Source organism: Dipodomys merriami, unplaced genomic scaffold (genome assembly GCF_024711535.1).
Source record: "Dipodomys merriami isolate MVZ:Mamm:240054 unplaced genomic scaffold, mDipMer1.0.p SCAF_69, whole genome shotgun sequence".
NCBI lineage: Eukaryota > Metazoa > Chordata > Mammalia > Rodentia > Heteromyidae > Dipodomys > Dipodomys merriami.
The window spans coordinates 1,199,262-1,207,586 of record NW_027206279.1 but is presented as its reverse complement, the minus strand read 5'-3'; positions in this window follow the sequence as shown (position 1 = coordinate 1,207,586).

Sequence of the window (8,325 nt, the reverse complement as noted above, 5' to 3'; positions counted from 1 at the left end):
GCAGCAGGGTTTTACCACGGAGGACGTACTTAGTGGTCACATGGACGGCCTGATAGAGACGCAGAGCATGGCTGGACACCGGGCTCTGAAAGAAGACCTGTGACTCCAGGAATGGTGACGCCCCGCCTCTGAGTGCCTGGCCCGCCAATCACAGCGAGCGACGCCCAGCCTCTATGTGCCTAGCCTGCCAATCACAGCGAGCGACGCCCAGCCTCTGAGTGCCTGGCCCGCCAATCACAAGGAGAACACTTGCTGATCTGCCTTTGGCATTCCACCCTCTCCCATCTTAATTGGACATAGGTGCAATTTCTGGCTGGCTGCACAAATAAAATTTTACCAGCTGGACCACAATTAAATTTAATTGGATACTTTAACAAAACGTGTTCAGCTCACCTATGAAATGCCCAGTGATTCTAGACTTAGTCCATATTCTGCCACACCTCCTTCCTAAAAATCATAGGTTTTAATTTGAAATCTCATCAGGGATTGTTTGCAATAATCCCAAACTGAAGTCCCTGGATACTCAGATACTTTAAAAAGTACCTGAGTGCGGTGTGAGAAGTTGGTTCGCACAACTTCTCAGGATGCTCTTGGCTCTTGAGATTTCACCCTTAAAAATTTCTAGAGCACCATTTTAGCTTATTTTGTTATATTTATGCATGCAGTTGGTGCATTGTTATTATGATATAGCAAGATCCTTGAATATAGGATGATTGTATCCAATTCACCTTTACTATTATAGGAGCATATACACAATCTGCAGACTTGCTCAGTAAGTATCTGATGCATAAATGGATGGATGGATGAGACAAATTCATGGGAACGGTTCCTGTTCTAGGGGTTTCCCTCAAGTTTTCTCTGATTAGCTAATAATGCTGTGAGTTGTTTAGAATACTTAGAATACTAAGATAAATCAATAATGTGAGAGTTTAAAGACATTGAAAATACAAAAAAATAGGCAAACATATTTAGAGTAATTTCTCAATGACTTTTGTCACTATTTCAAATCCTTCCATTAAAAACATGACTATTTTCAAGTTGCAGAGTTTATAGCAGACATTTAAAGCCCATACATTTTTATTCAGATGATTCATGTTTTTATTATACAATATTCCTTGTGAGAAATCTTTGCAGAGTCCTAAAACCTTTTTGTGACATGAGTTAGAGTACATTACTTGGTGAATGTGAATTTACTTATAGTAAATTCAGTGCACAGCAGCAGCAGCAGCAGACTGAGTTCAAGCTCAAAGCATGTGATCACTTCCCTTTCTAGACTGATAGGAATGTATCCTGGCCCACTCCCTGTCCTACCCTCTTCCCCTTGTTCACAGTTACAGTTACACAGACCTGATGGCCCCCTGACCCAAGCCACATCCATCCCGAGATGCTCTCTCCAAAGTGTGCTCAATTGAATGTCAGGATTTGTTTTGGGAGTTGTGCCTCTAACATGTGAACTTTGACATTCACTTCTGTCCTTTTCCCCAGTCTTTCAAATAATCAGAGGAAGACTTCCTCTGCATTCACTATTCTTAATGGATAGAGAAGTACAATGAATATTACTGTGGAACTTCAAGATCCCAGACTGCTTTCTGAATCATTTACAAGAAACATGGATGGAGATATAGTTAGGTGTTCATTGTCTCTTCACTCAGTGACAAGTTATGGGTTTATATGAAAAGCCTATCCGAATCTTTAGCTCAACTCTGAGGGTAACAGGGTTCTAAGAGCTTTCTTAGTGTTACTAGATTAACTGTGCCACCAGAGGGAGCCATAAACCAGTATGTTGGTAGGCGACTAGCGCAGTGGGCGAGACTCTGGAGTGAGCCCTAAAAGGTTCAGGGGAAAATACACAAACAAGAATATATACACAACAAATTAAAATATGCATCACATGTCTACAGCCTTCTAGGTCTTCCTATGCACAGTTTCTTACTTCTAAAAGACCCTGCTTTGCCTACTGTGGGCATATTCACTGTTCATCGCTGGAGATTTTCATGATTTGCCTGCGTCATTTTTAATCTGTGTTTACTTATTTTAAAAGGTTATGTAGGTAGTAATTCAACAAGCAGTACCTGATACATAGGGATCCCCGGAGGCCTCTGCCTTACAACCTCCCTTCTGTTATTTATTACAACAGAGTTCTAACCACATCCATGACGTTGCTACCTACCTGTAATTTTGGTGCCCTCTTCTAAGACAAAGCCATTTTCCTAGTCGGTTTCATTTTCCCACACCTTTTGCTCCAGCCCCCTGCACATGTGTCTTTTGATCCTGGGTGTCACTGATGAGATGGGGTATTTTCTCATTTACTTTGCTTTTAACTCAAACATGTACCAGAGCAGCCATTCAGTCCAAATCCATATTGCTTCTTATCCCTGAACAGAACATCAAAGCAACCCCCAAGTCTGTCTCTAAACAGAACATCATTGCCTGAATTCAGCCCTATCAAGTCCCCGGTCTGCTAGAGGCAAGGTGCTAGGGCAGGCCTCTGTCGAAGGGGAGTTTGGAGAGGGTTGTGGAGCAGGATCCTGTGAAGCTTTGGTGGTGGTTATCATCAGCGGTGAGCATGTCACTCACTGCAATCACTGCAGTCATCCCGAAGAATATCTCAGGAAGACATCTTTCCTGGGAAACAAACCAGGCAGCCACTGCAATCTGTGTGACCGGCTTCTGGGCCACATGTCACGCTGCAAATACCTGGGCATCCAGAACTGTTTTCCTTGCTGTAGACCCCCAAAACAGCTCTGCCCCAAGAATGTTCCAGCACTCCATGACCCAGGGCAAACAAAGCTGGCACCTGGTCAGCGCCCTTGGTCTTCTGGATTGAAGGGAAGTGTACCCAGGCAACCACAGCAGAAGGCCACGGAAGGAGCTTATATTCTTTAGTAAATTGGTGGTGGTTCTCCTCCTCCTCCTCCTCCTCTCTTCCTCAACCTTTTGGGGAAAATGTAACAGAAACAAGAAAATATCTATATTTTAAAAAATTCTGTGTCCATTCTCAGCAGGGACTGTGGACAATTGGTCTCTCCAGTGCTTTGCATATTAAATATTGACTACCAAATAAGAACAGGAAGTCTATCTCTCAGCTCCTCTATTCTTCCCAACGCAGAACAGTATTAAATATATAATAGTTGGAGGAGCTAATTTTTCCAGCATTTTCACATGTCAGATGATATACTAACCACCTGGCATAGTTTAATACAATGTGATTTCACCACAATCCTTCCAGGTAGTAGTATTACTTCATGTCACAGGAGGGAGAACTAAAGCTGGTAGGCCGTAAGACATTAGCTCGAGTTCTCACAGACACCAAAGATGTGAGATCAGCACTGAGTCAGCATTTCCAGCCACACTCTAAGACCCTTAAACAGTGTACTAAAATAGAGAGTGTGTATACAAGTTGTATACCTTGGGTTTTACATCTCCAACTATAAATCTGGCATTTAAGAGCCTATTCAGTAAAAAAAAAATACTTCCTGACAATTTCTCCAACAAAAGAAAAGCCCCCATAGCTGCTGGATTTTGTGACATCAGGACCCCAGGAAAAGCTGTAGGCTGAATGTTCAGGCTCCTTGCGTGGGAGACAGACCTTTCTCCTGTCTCGGGCCCTACCTGTTAGACTCAGACGGCAGACATAACAGGCTAAGGGAGGGTGAGCCCCTCCAAACTGCTTGGACTGTATGGCAAACTGAATTAGCACATCTTGAACATGCTCATGGCCCTGTCATGATCTATAGAAGATCAAGAAGGCATAGAAACCACAGGCAGCTCCGATGGAGTTTGGTCACTAGCAAAAAGAACTGGACTCAAGTTGCAAGGGCACAAAATTCCTGGGACCAGCCAGTCACCCCAGGGTACGCTTTGCTTCCTGTTTCAGAAAGAACATAATGAAGTTCTAGAGAGGAGAATTAAAACAGAATATTCTGTTAGCTGGCAATTGCTTGAGAGCCCAGAAAATAGAAGGGGATTGTTGATGGTATGTGGTGTCAGGAAAGTTCTGGAGAGGGTGCCTGAAGGACTAGCTCAGGCCAAAGCTGGCCAGAACAAAAGCAGGGAAATGTAAGAGGAACATGTAAAATTGTGGGAGGAAGAAGAGGGTCAGTTAGACTGTAAGACGGGAGTGGGAGGAACAGTCACTGCTCCCAAAGCCTTACTGACCACCTCTGTGGTCCAGGCTGGAGAAAGTATCTGGGCTGCCAGGGAGGGAAATAGAACTCCCGAGGCTCCAGTGGCCGGGATTACCCAGCATAAATCCTCGCTGGAACTGCCCGCCCACTAGCGCTCCTCACCCCTGGGCTGTTTGTTGATGCAGCTTCCTGCTCCTCTCTTGGTCAAGTCTTGGGCTCTGGAAGGCTCTGCAGTCAGACTGTGTGGGCAGAGGCTTTGAGGCGATGCGGTGATCTCCACCTCTGGCTTCTATGCCTTTGGGCTGCTGCCTCTCCTCCACCGCGAGCTGAGCCTAGGGGTGAGCTTCTAGTGAACAGAACATGGCAAGTGTCATTTGGTGGATTAGGCTGCAAAGGGCTGTGACAGCGGTCTGGCTGCTACCAGTATCACTGTCTCCTTTGTTCGAATAAAGCAGATTGCTGCATTTCAAGCTGCCCTAGGTGTAGCCCCAAGGTGACTGGAGAATTGAGGGTAAGGAGTCTCTTGATTCCATGCTTTAGTTAACTCATTTGTCAACTATGAAGAATGATAATAGTTCTGACAGCGCAGGGCCTCTGTAGGACTAGATGGGTTAATGCATGGAAAACGAACAGAACAGAGCCTACCAGTGACACTGGCGTCATCACCATCAGCGCTGAGTTTGGGGGAAACATTTCTGAGCTCCTTCTAGAGGAAGCATAATGTTACCGCTGGGCAATTAAGAATAAACGCTCTCCCTTCAGCTGCCAACCATAAATTTTGAATATTAAAGACACAAGAGCTTCAAACAGGCCTCATCTGAAAATGCACATCATTATGCACCAACACCCAGCCAGCCTCACTGAGCCAGGATAACCGAAATGATGTCAATTTGAAATAGAGAACCAGACACAGAGTTTGTGTCGTAGTTACTTTTAATTCCCAGATTTGTCCCTTTCTACTGTTTCCTGCAATGGTAACAGCCACCAGCACTGGATTTTCAGGGCACTTGACAGCAATTTGAAAAGCTGGCTGTTAGAAGGAGGACAGGCTGCCATTTTTCTCCTTTAAAAACAAAACAAAACACTGGTCTATGGACCCATTGGACTAACCTGCTTGTTTCCTCTAAATCCTAGGTTGTACGTATGCGGTGGGTAGAATTTAAAGTCTAATTCTTTTTCGAATCTCAAGGAAAAGCAGCGGGAGTCACTCGCAGCCCCAAAAGCCCCCCAGACACAGTGCAGGAGCATTCTGCCATGAGGGCTGGCACAGCAGTAACAGAGAGAGAAAGAGACCTCAAAGGAGAGATGGCTTCCCGGGGCACAGGAACTCTGAATTCCACTGAAAATTACGCACCCTTGTCCTGCGGAGAAGTAAGATTTGCTTTGTCAGGTTCCCTGAGCTGTGGGAAGGGGATTTCACCAGCTCAGACATTCCAGAGGTGAGCTGAGCTCAGAACAGACTGTTGGAGACAAGATGAACGAGGGTTGGCCACAGCTTCACACCCTGGGCTCCGATCCATGTGATTCGCCTACGTTTTCACCTTCTAAAGTGTCGCTCTGACACCTGACGTCAGTGACACAAAGCGACACGTGTCTCCTTTCCCACCCTGTGCCCACCTACTCCACCAGCAATCACTGAAACTGCAGCAAGTCAGGGAGGTGGTTTCTAGCAGCAGCTTCAACAAATCTGTGCTATGGAACTGCAGGAAAAATTTAAAATGCAGAAAAAAACCAAAAGCACCGAGTTTAGCCTGAGTTTGACTTACCTGGTTAAGTATAATTTCATAAGCCACTGGACTCCGATCTCATTTGGCCCAAAGGAAAACCTGCGGGGAATGGGTGAGCTCCACCCCCCAGGGGAACAGTGAACTTCAGTATGCCACAGCAACAGAACACACTTCCTAAAGATGTTGACACAGTATTTTTCAGAACAGAACTTAGAAACAGACAGAAAAATGCTATTAGTGTTTGCCGTGAACTTGAAGTCCATGAGATCTGCCTGGAAATGATTTGCATCTTTTCTTTTCTCTGTGTGTGTGTTGGGGGAGGGGGGAGGCTTCCTTCAAATGAGAATGGAACTTAAAAAAGAGCTGACAAGGACTGACCTATACACTCATGATTAAGCAGAGGCTGACCTGGAGGCAAACAGAAATGAGCCTTGGTTCTGCTGGTGGCTTGAACTCTTGCTTTGTTCTACTGTTCCAGCTGCAGACTCTTGAAAGATGAACAAGTCCAATTGATGGTAGTGGAGATGAATACCTGAGGGCAGGTGAGCAGCCTGTGCCGCCGAGGTCGCTTCATGTGCGCTCCGATCCCCTCACCTCGGGACACGTGGGCTACATGGCCCCTTTGCGTGGTTTAGGCTTTGAACTCTGAGCCAGGGTGATGTGTTAGCTTTAACCTTGTAATGTAATCCTCTGAATGCAAGGCATAAAAAAAAAAACAAAAACAGGAAAGGGGGGTGGGGAGGGAAAGGAAGAGGAAGAGAAGGAGAAAGAGGAGGAGGCAGAGGAAGAGGAGACACCTGTGTTCATCTACAGGGAATTGCAACTTAGATACTTGCCTGGATTTAAACACTTTGATGTGGCTTCCAAGTCTTTGAAAGGAAAGTATATAGAAACCTAGTAGCTGATTGTGGCTGTGATAAAGATCCTCACTAATGATAATCACTTGCAAATGTGAGAAAAAAGAAGAACTGCTGTCAAATGTGCATCTTTCCTATTGGCACCAAACCAAAAGCAATATATGCCTCGAAGTCCTTCCTGTTCATAGGTTTATTACTTAACACCATCAGCTGCCCCGTTGTCTGTAAAAGAGGTGTGCGATTTAAATATGTCAATAAAAAGCACGTGTGCGCACACACACACACACACGTTTTTCTCTTTAATATGATGGTAGCTAGCAGTCAGCTACCTCGACTCTATAGCTCTTCCTGTCAATGCCTTGACTGGAGTCAATGCAGACCAAAGCCATACGCATAATTACTGGAGAAATGCACTTTCAGCACACAGATGATTCTTCTAGAGGTGAGGCTAAAATGGATACTGAAGATTGCTTCAGTGTGGTGTAGCATGTAATAAACTGCCAATAATAGGGGTGAAGGCTTTTGTGAGATTCTATGTCCTCAAATATGTGGATCCTGGCTAGTTAGACTGCCTCCTCTGTGGCTAATTAAGCAAAGATTTATGAAGTTCATGGGGAGAACGAAGGTCGGAGGTCTTTGGCTAGTAAATTAAGTGACCTTTAACTGGCTTTCCTAGACTGGAATCCCCAGCTTCGGGTTCATTACCATCTCTTGGGCAGGTGGTCACTATGAATAATGTAATGCATAGCAAATGAGATGTTTCATTATGTGGTGGTAGCCATTTTTCACTAGCTTTTTTTTGTTTCTTCCTGATCTGGGGGCTTGAACTCAGGGCCTGGGCTCTGTCCTTGAGTTTCTCTGTGCTCAAGGCTAGCACTCTACCACTTGAGCCTCAGCGCCACTTGCAGCTTTTTCTGTGTATGTGGTACTGAGGAATTGAACCCAGGGCTGGGCGAGCACGCTACCACTGAGCCACCTTCCCACCCCTCACTAGCATTTTAAAGCTCCATTATTGGGAAAAGATATCTAAGAGTATCTTTGTGTGTGGAAGTCCTCAGGAGAGGAGAAAATAAATACATGAACTCTGTTTCAATCTTCAGGCCTCAGCGCGTTAGGCCTTTAAAAGTTACGCACGTGAAAGGTGTTTTAGTGCTGGAAAGAAAGATAAAAATGAAAAGGATGGAACTGGGGATGCAGCTCTGTGGTAGAGTGGCTGCTGCCCCACGCAAGGCCCTGGGCTCCGTCCCAGTACTGCAGTGTGTCTGTCTGTGTGTGTGTCTGTCTCAGTGTCTGTGTGTCTGTCTCTCTGTGTCACTGTCTCTGTATCTGTCTGTCTCTGTGTGAGTGTGTCTGTGTCTGTCTGTCTCTCTGTGTGTCTGTGTCTCTGTGTGTGTCTGTCTCTCTGTGTGTCTGTGTCTCTCTGTGTGTCTGTGTCTCTCTGTGTGTCTGTGTCTGTCTGTCTCTCCGTGTGTCTGTCTCTCTGTGTGTCTGTCGCTGTATGTCTGTCTGTCTCTGTGTGAGTGTGTCTGTGTCTCTGTGTGTCTCTCTCTGTGTCTGTGTCTGTGTGTCTGTCTCTGTGTGAGTGTGTGTCTCTCTGTGTGTCTGTCTGTGTCT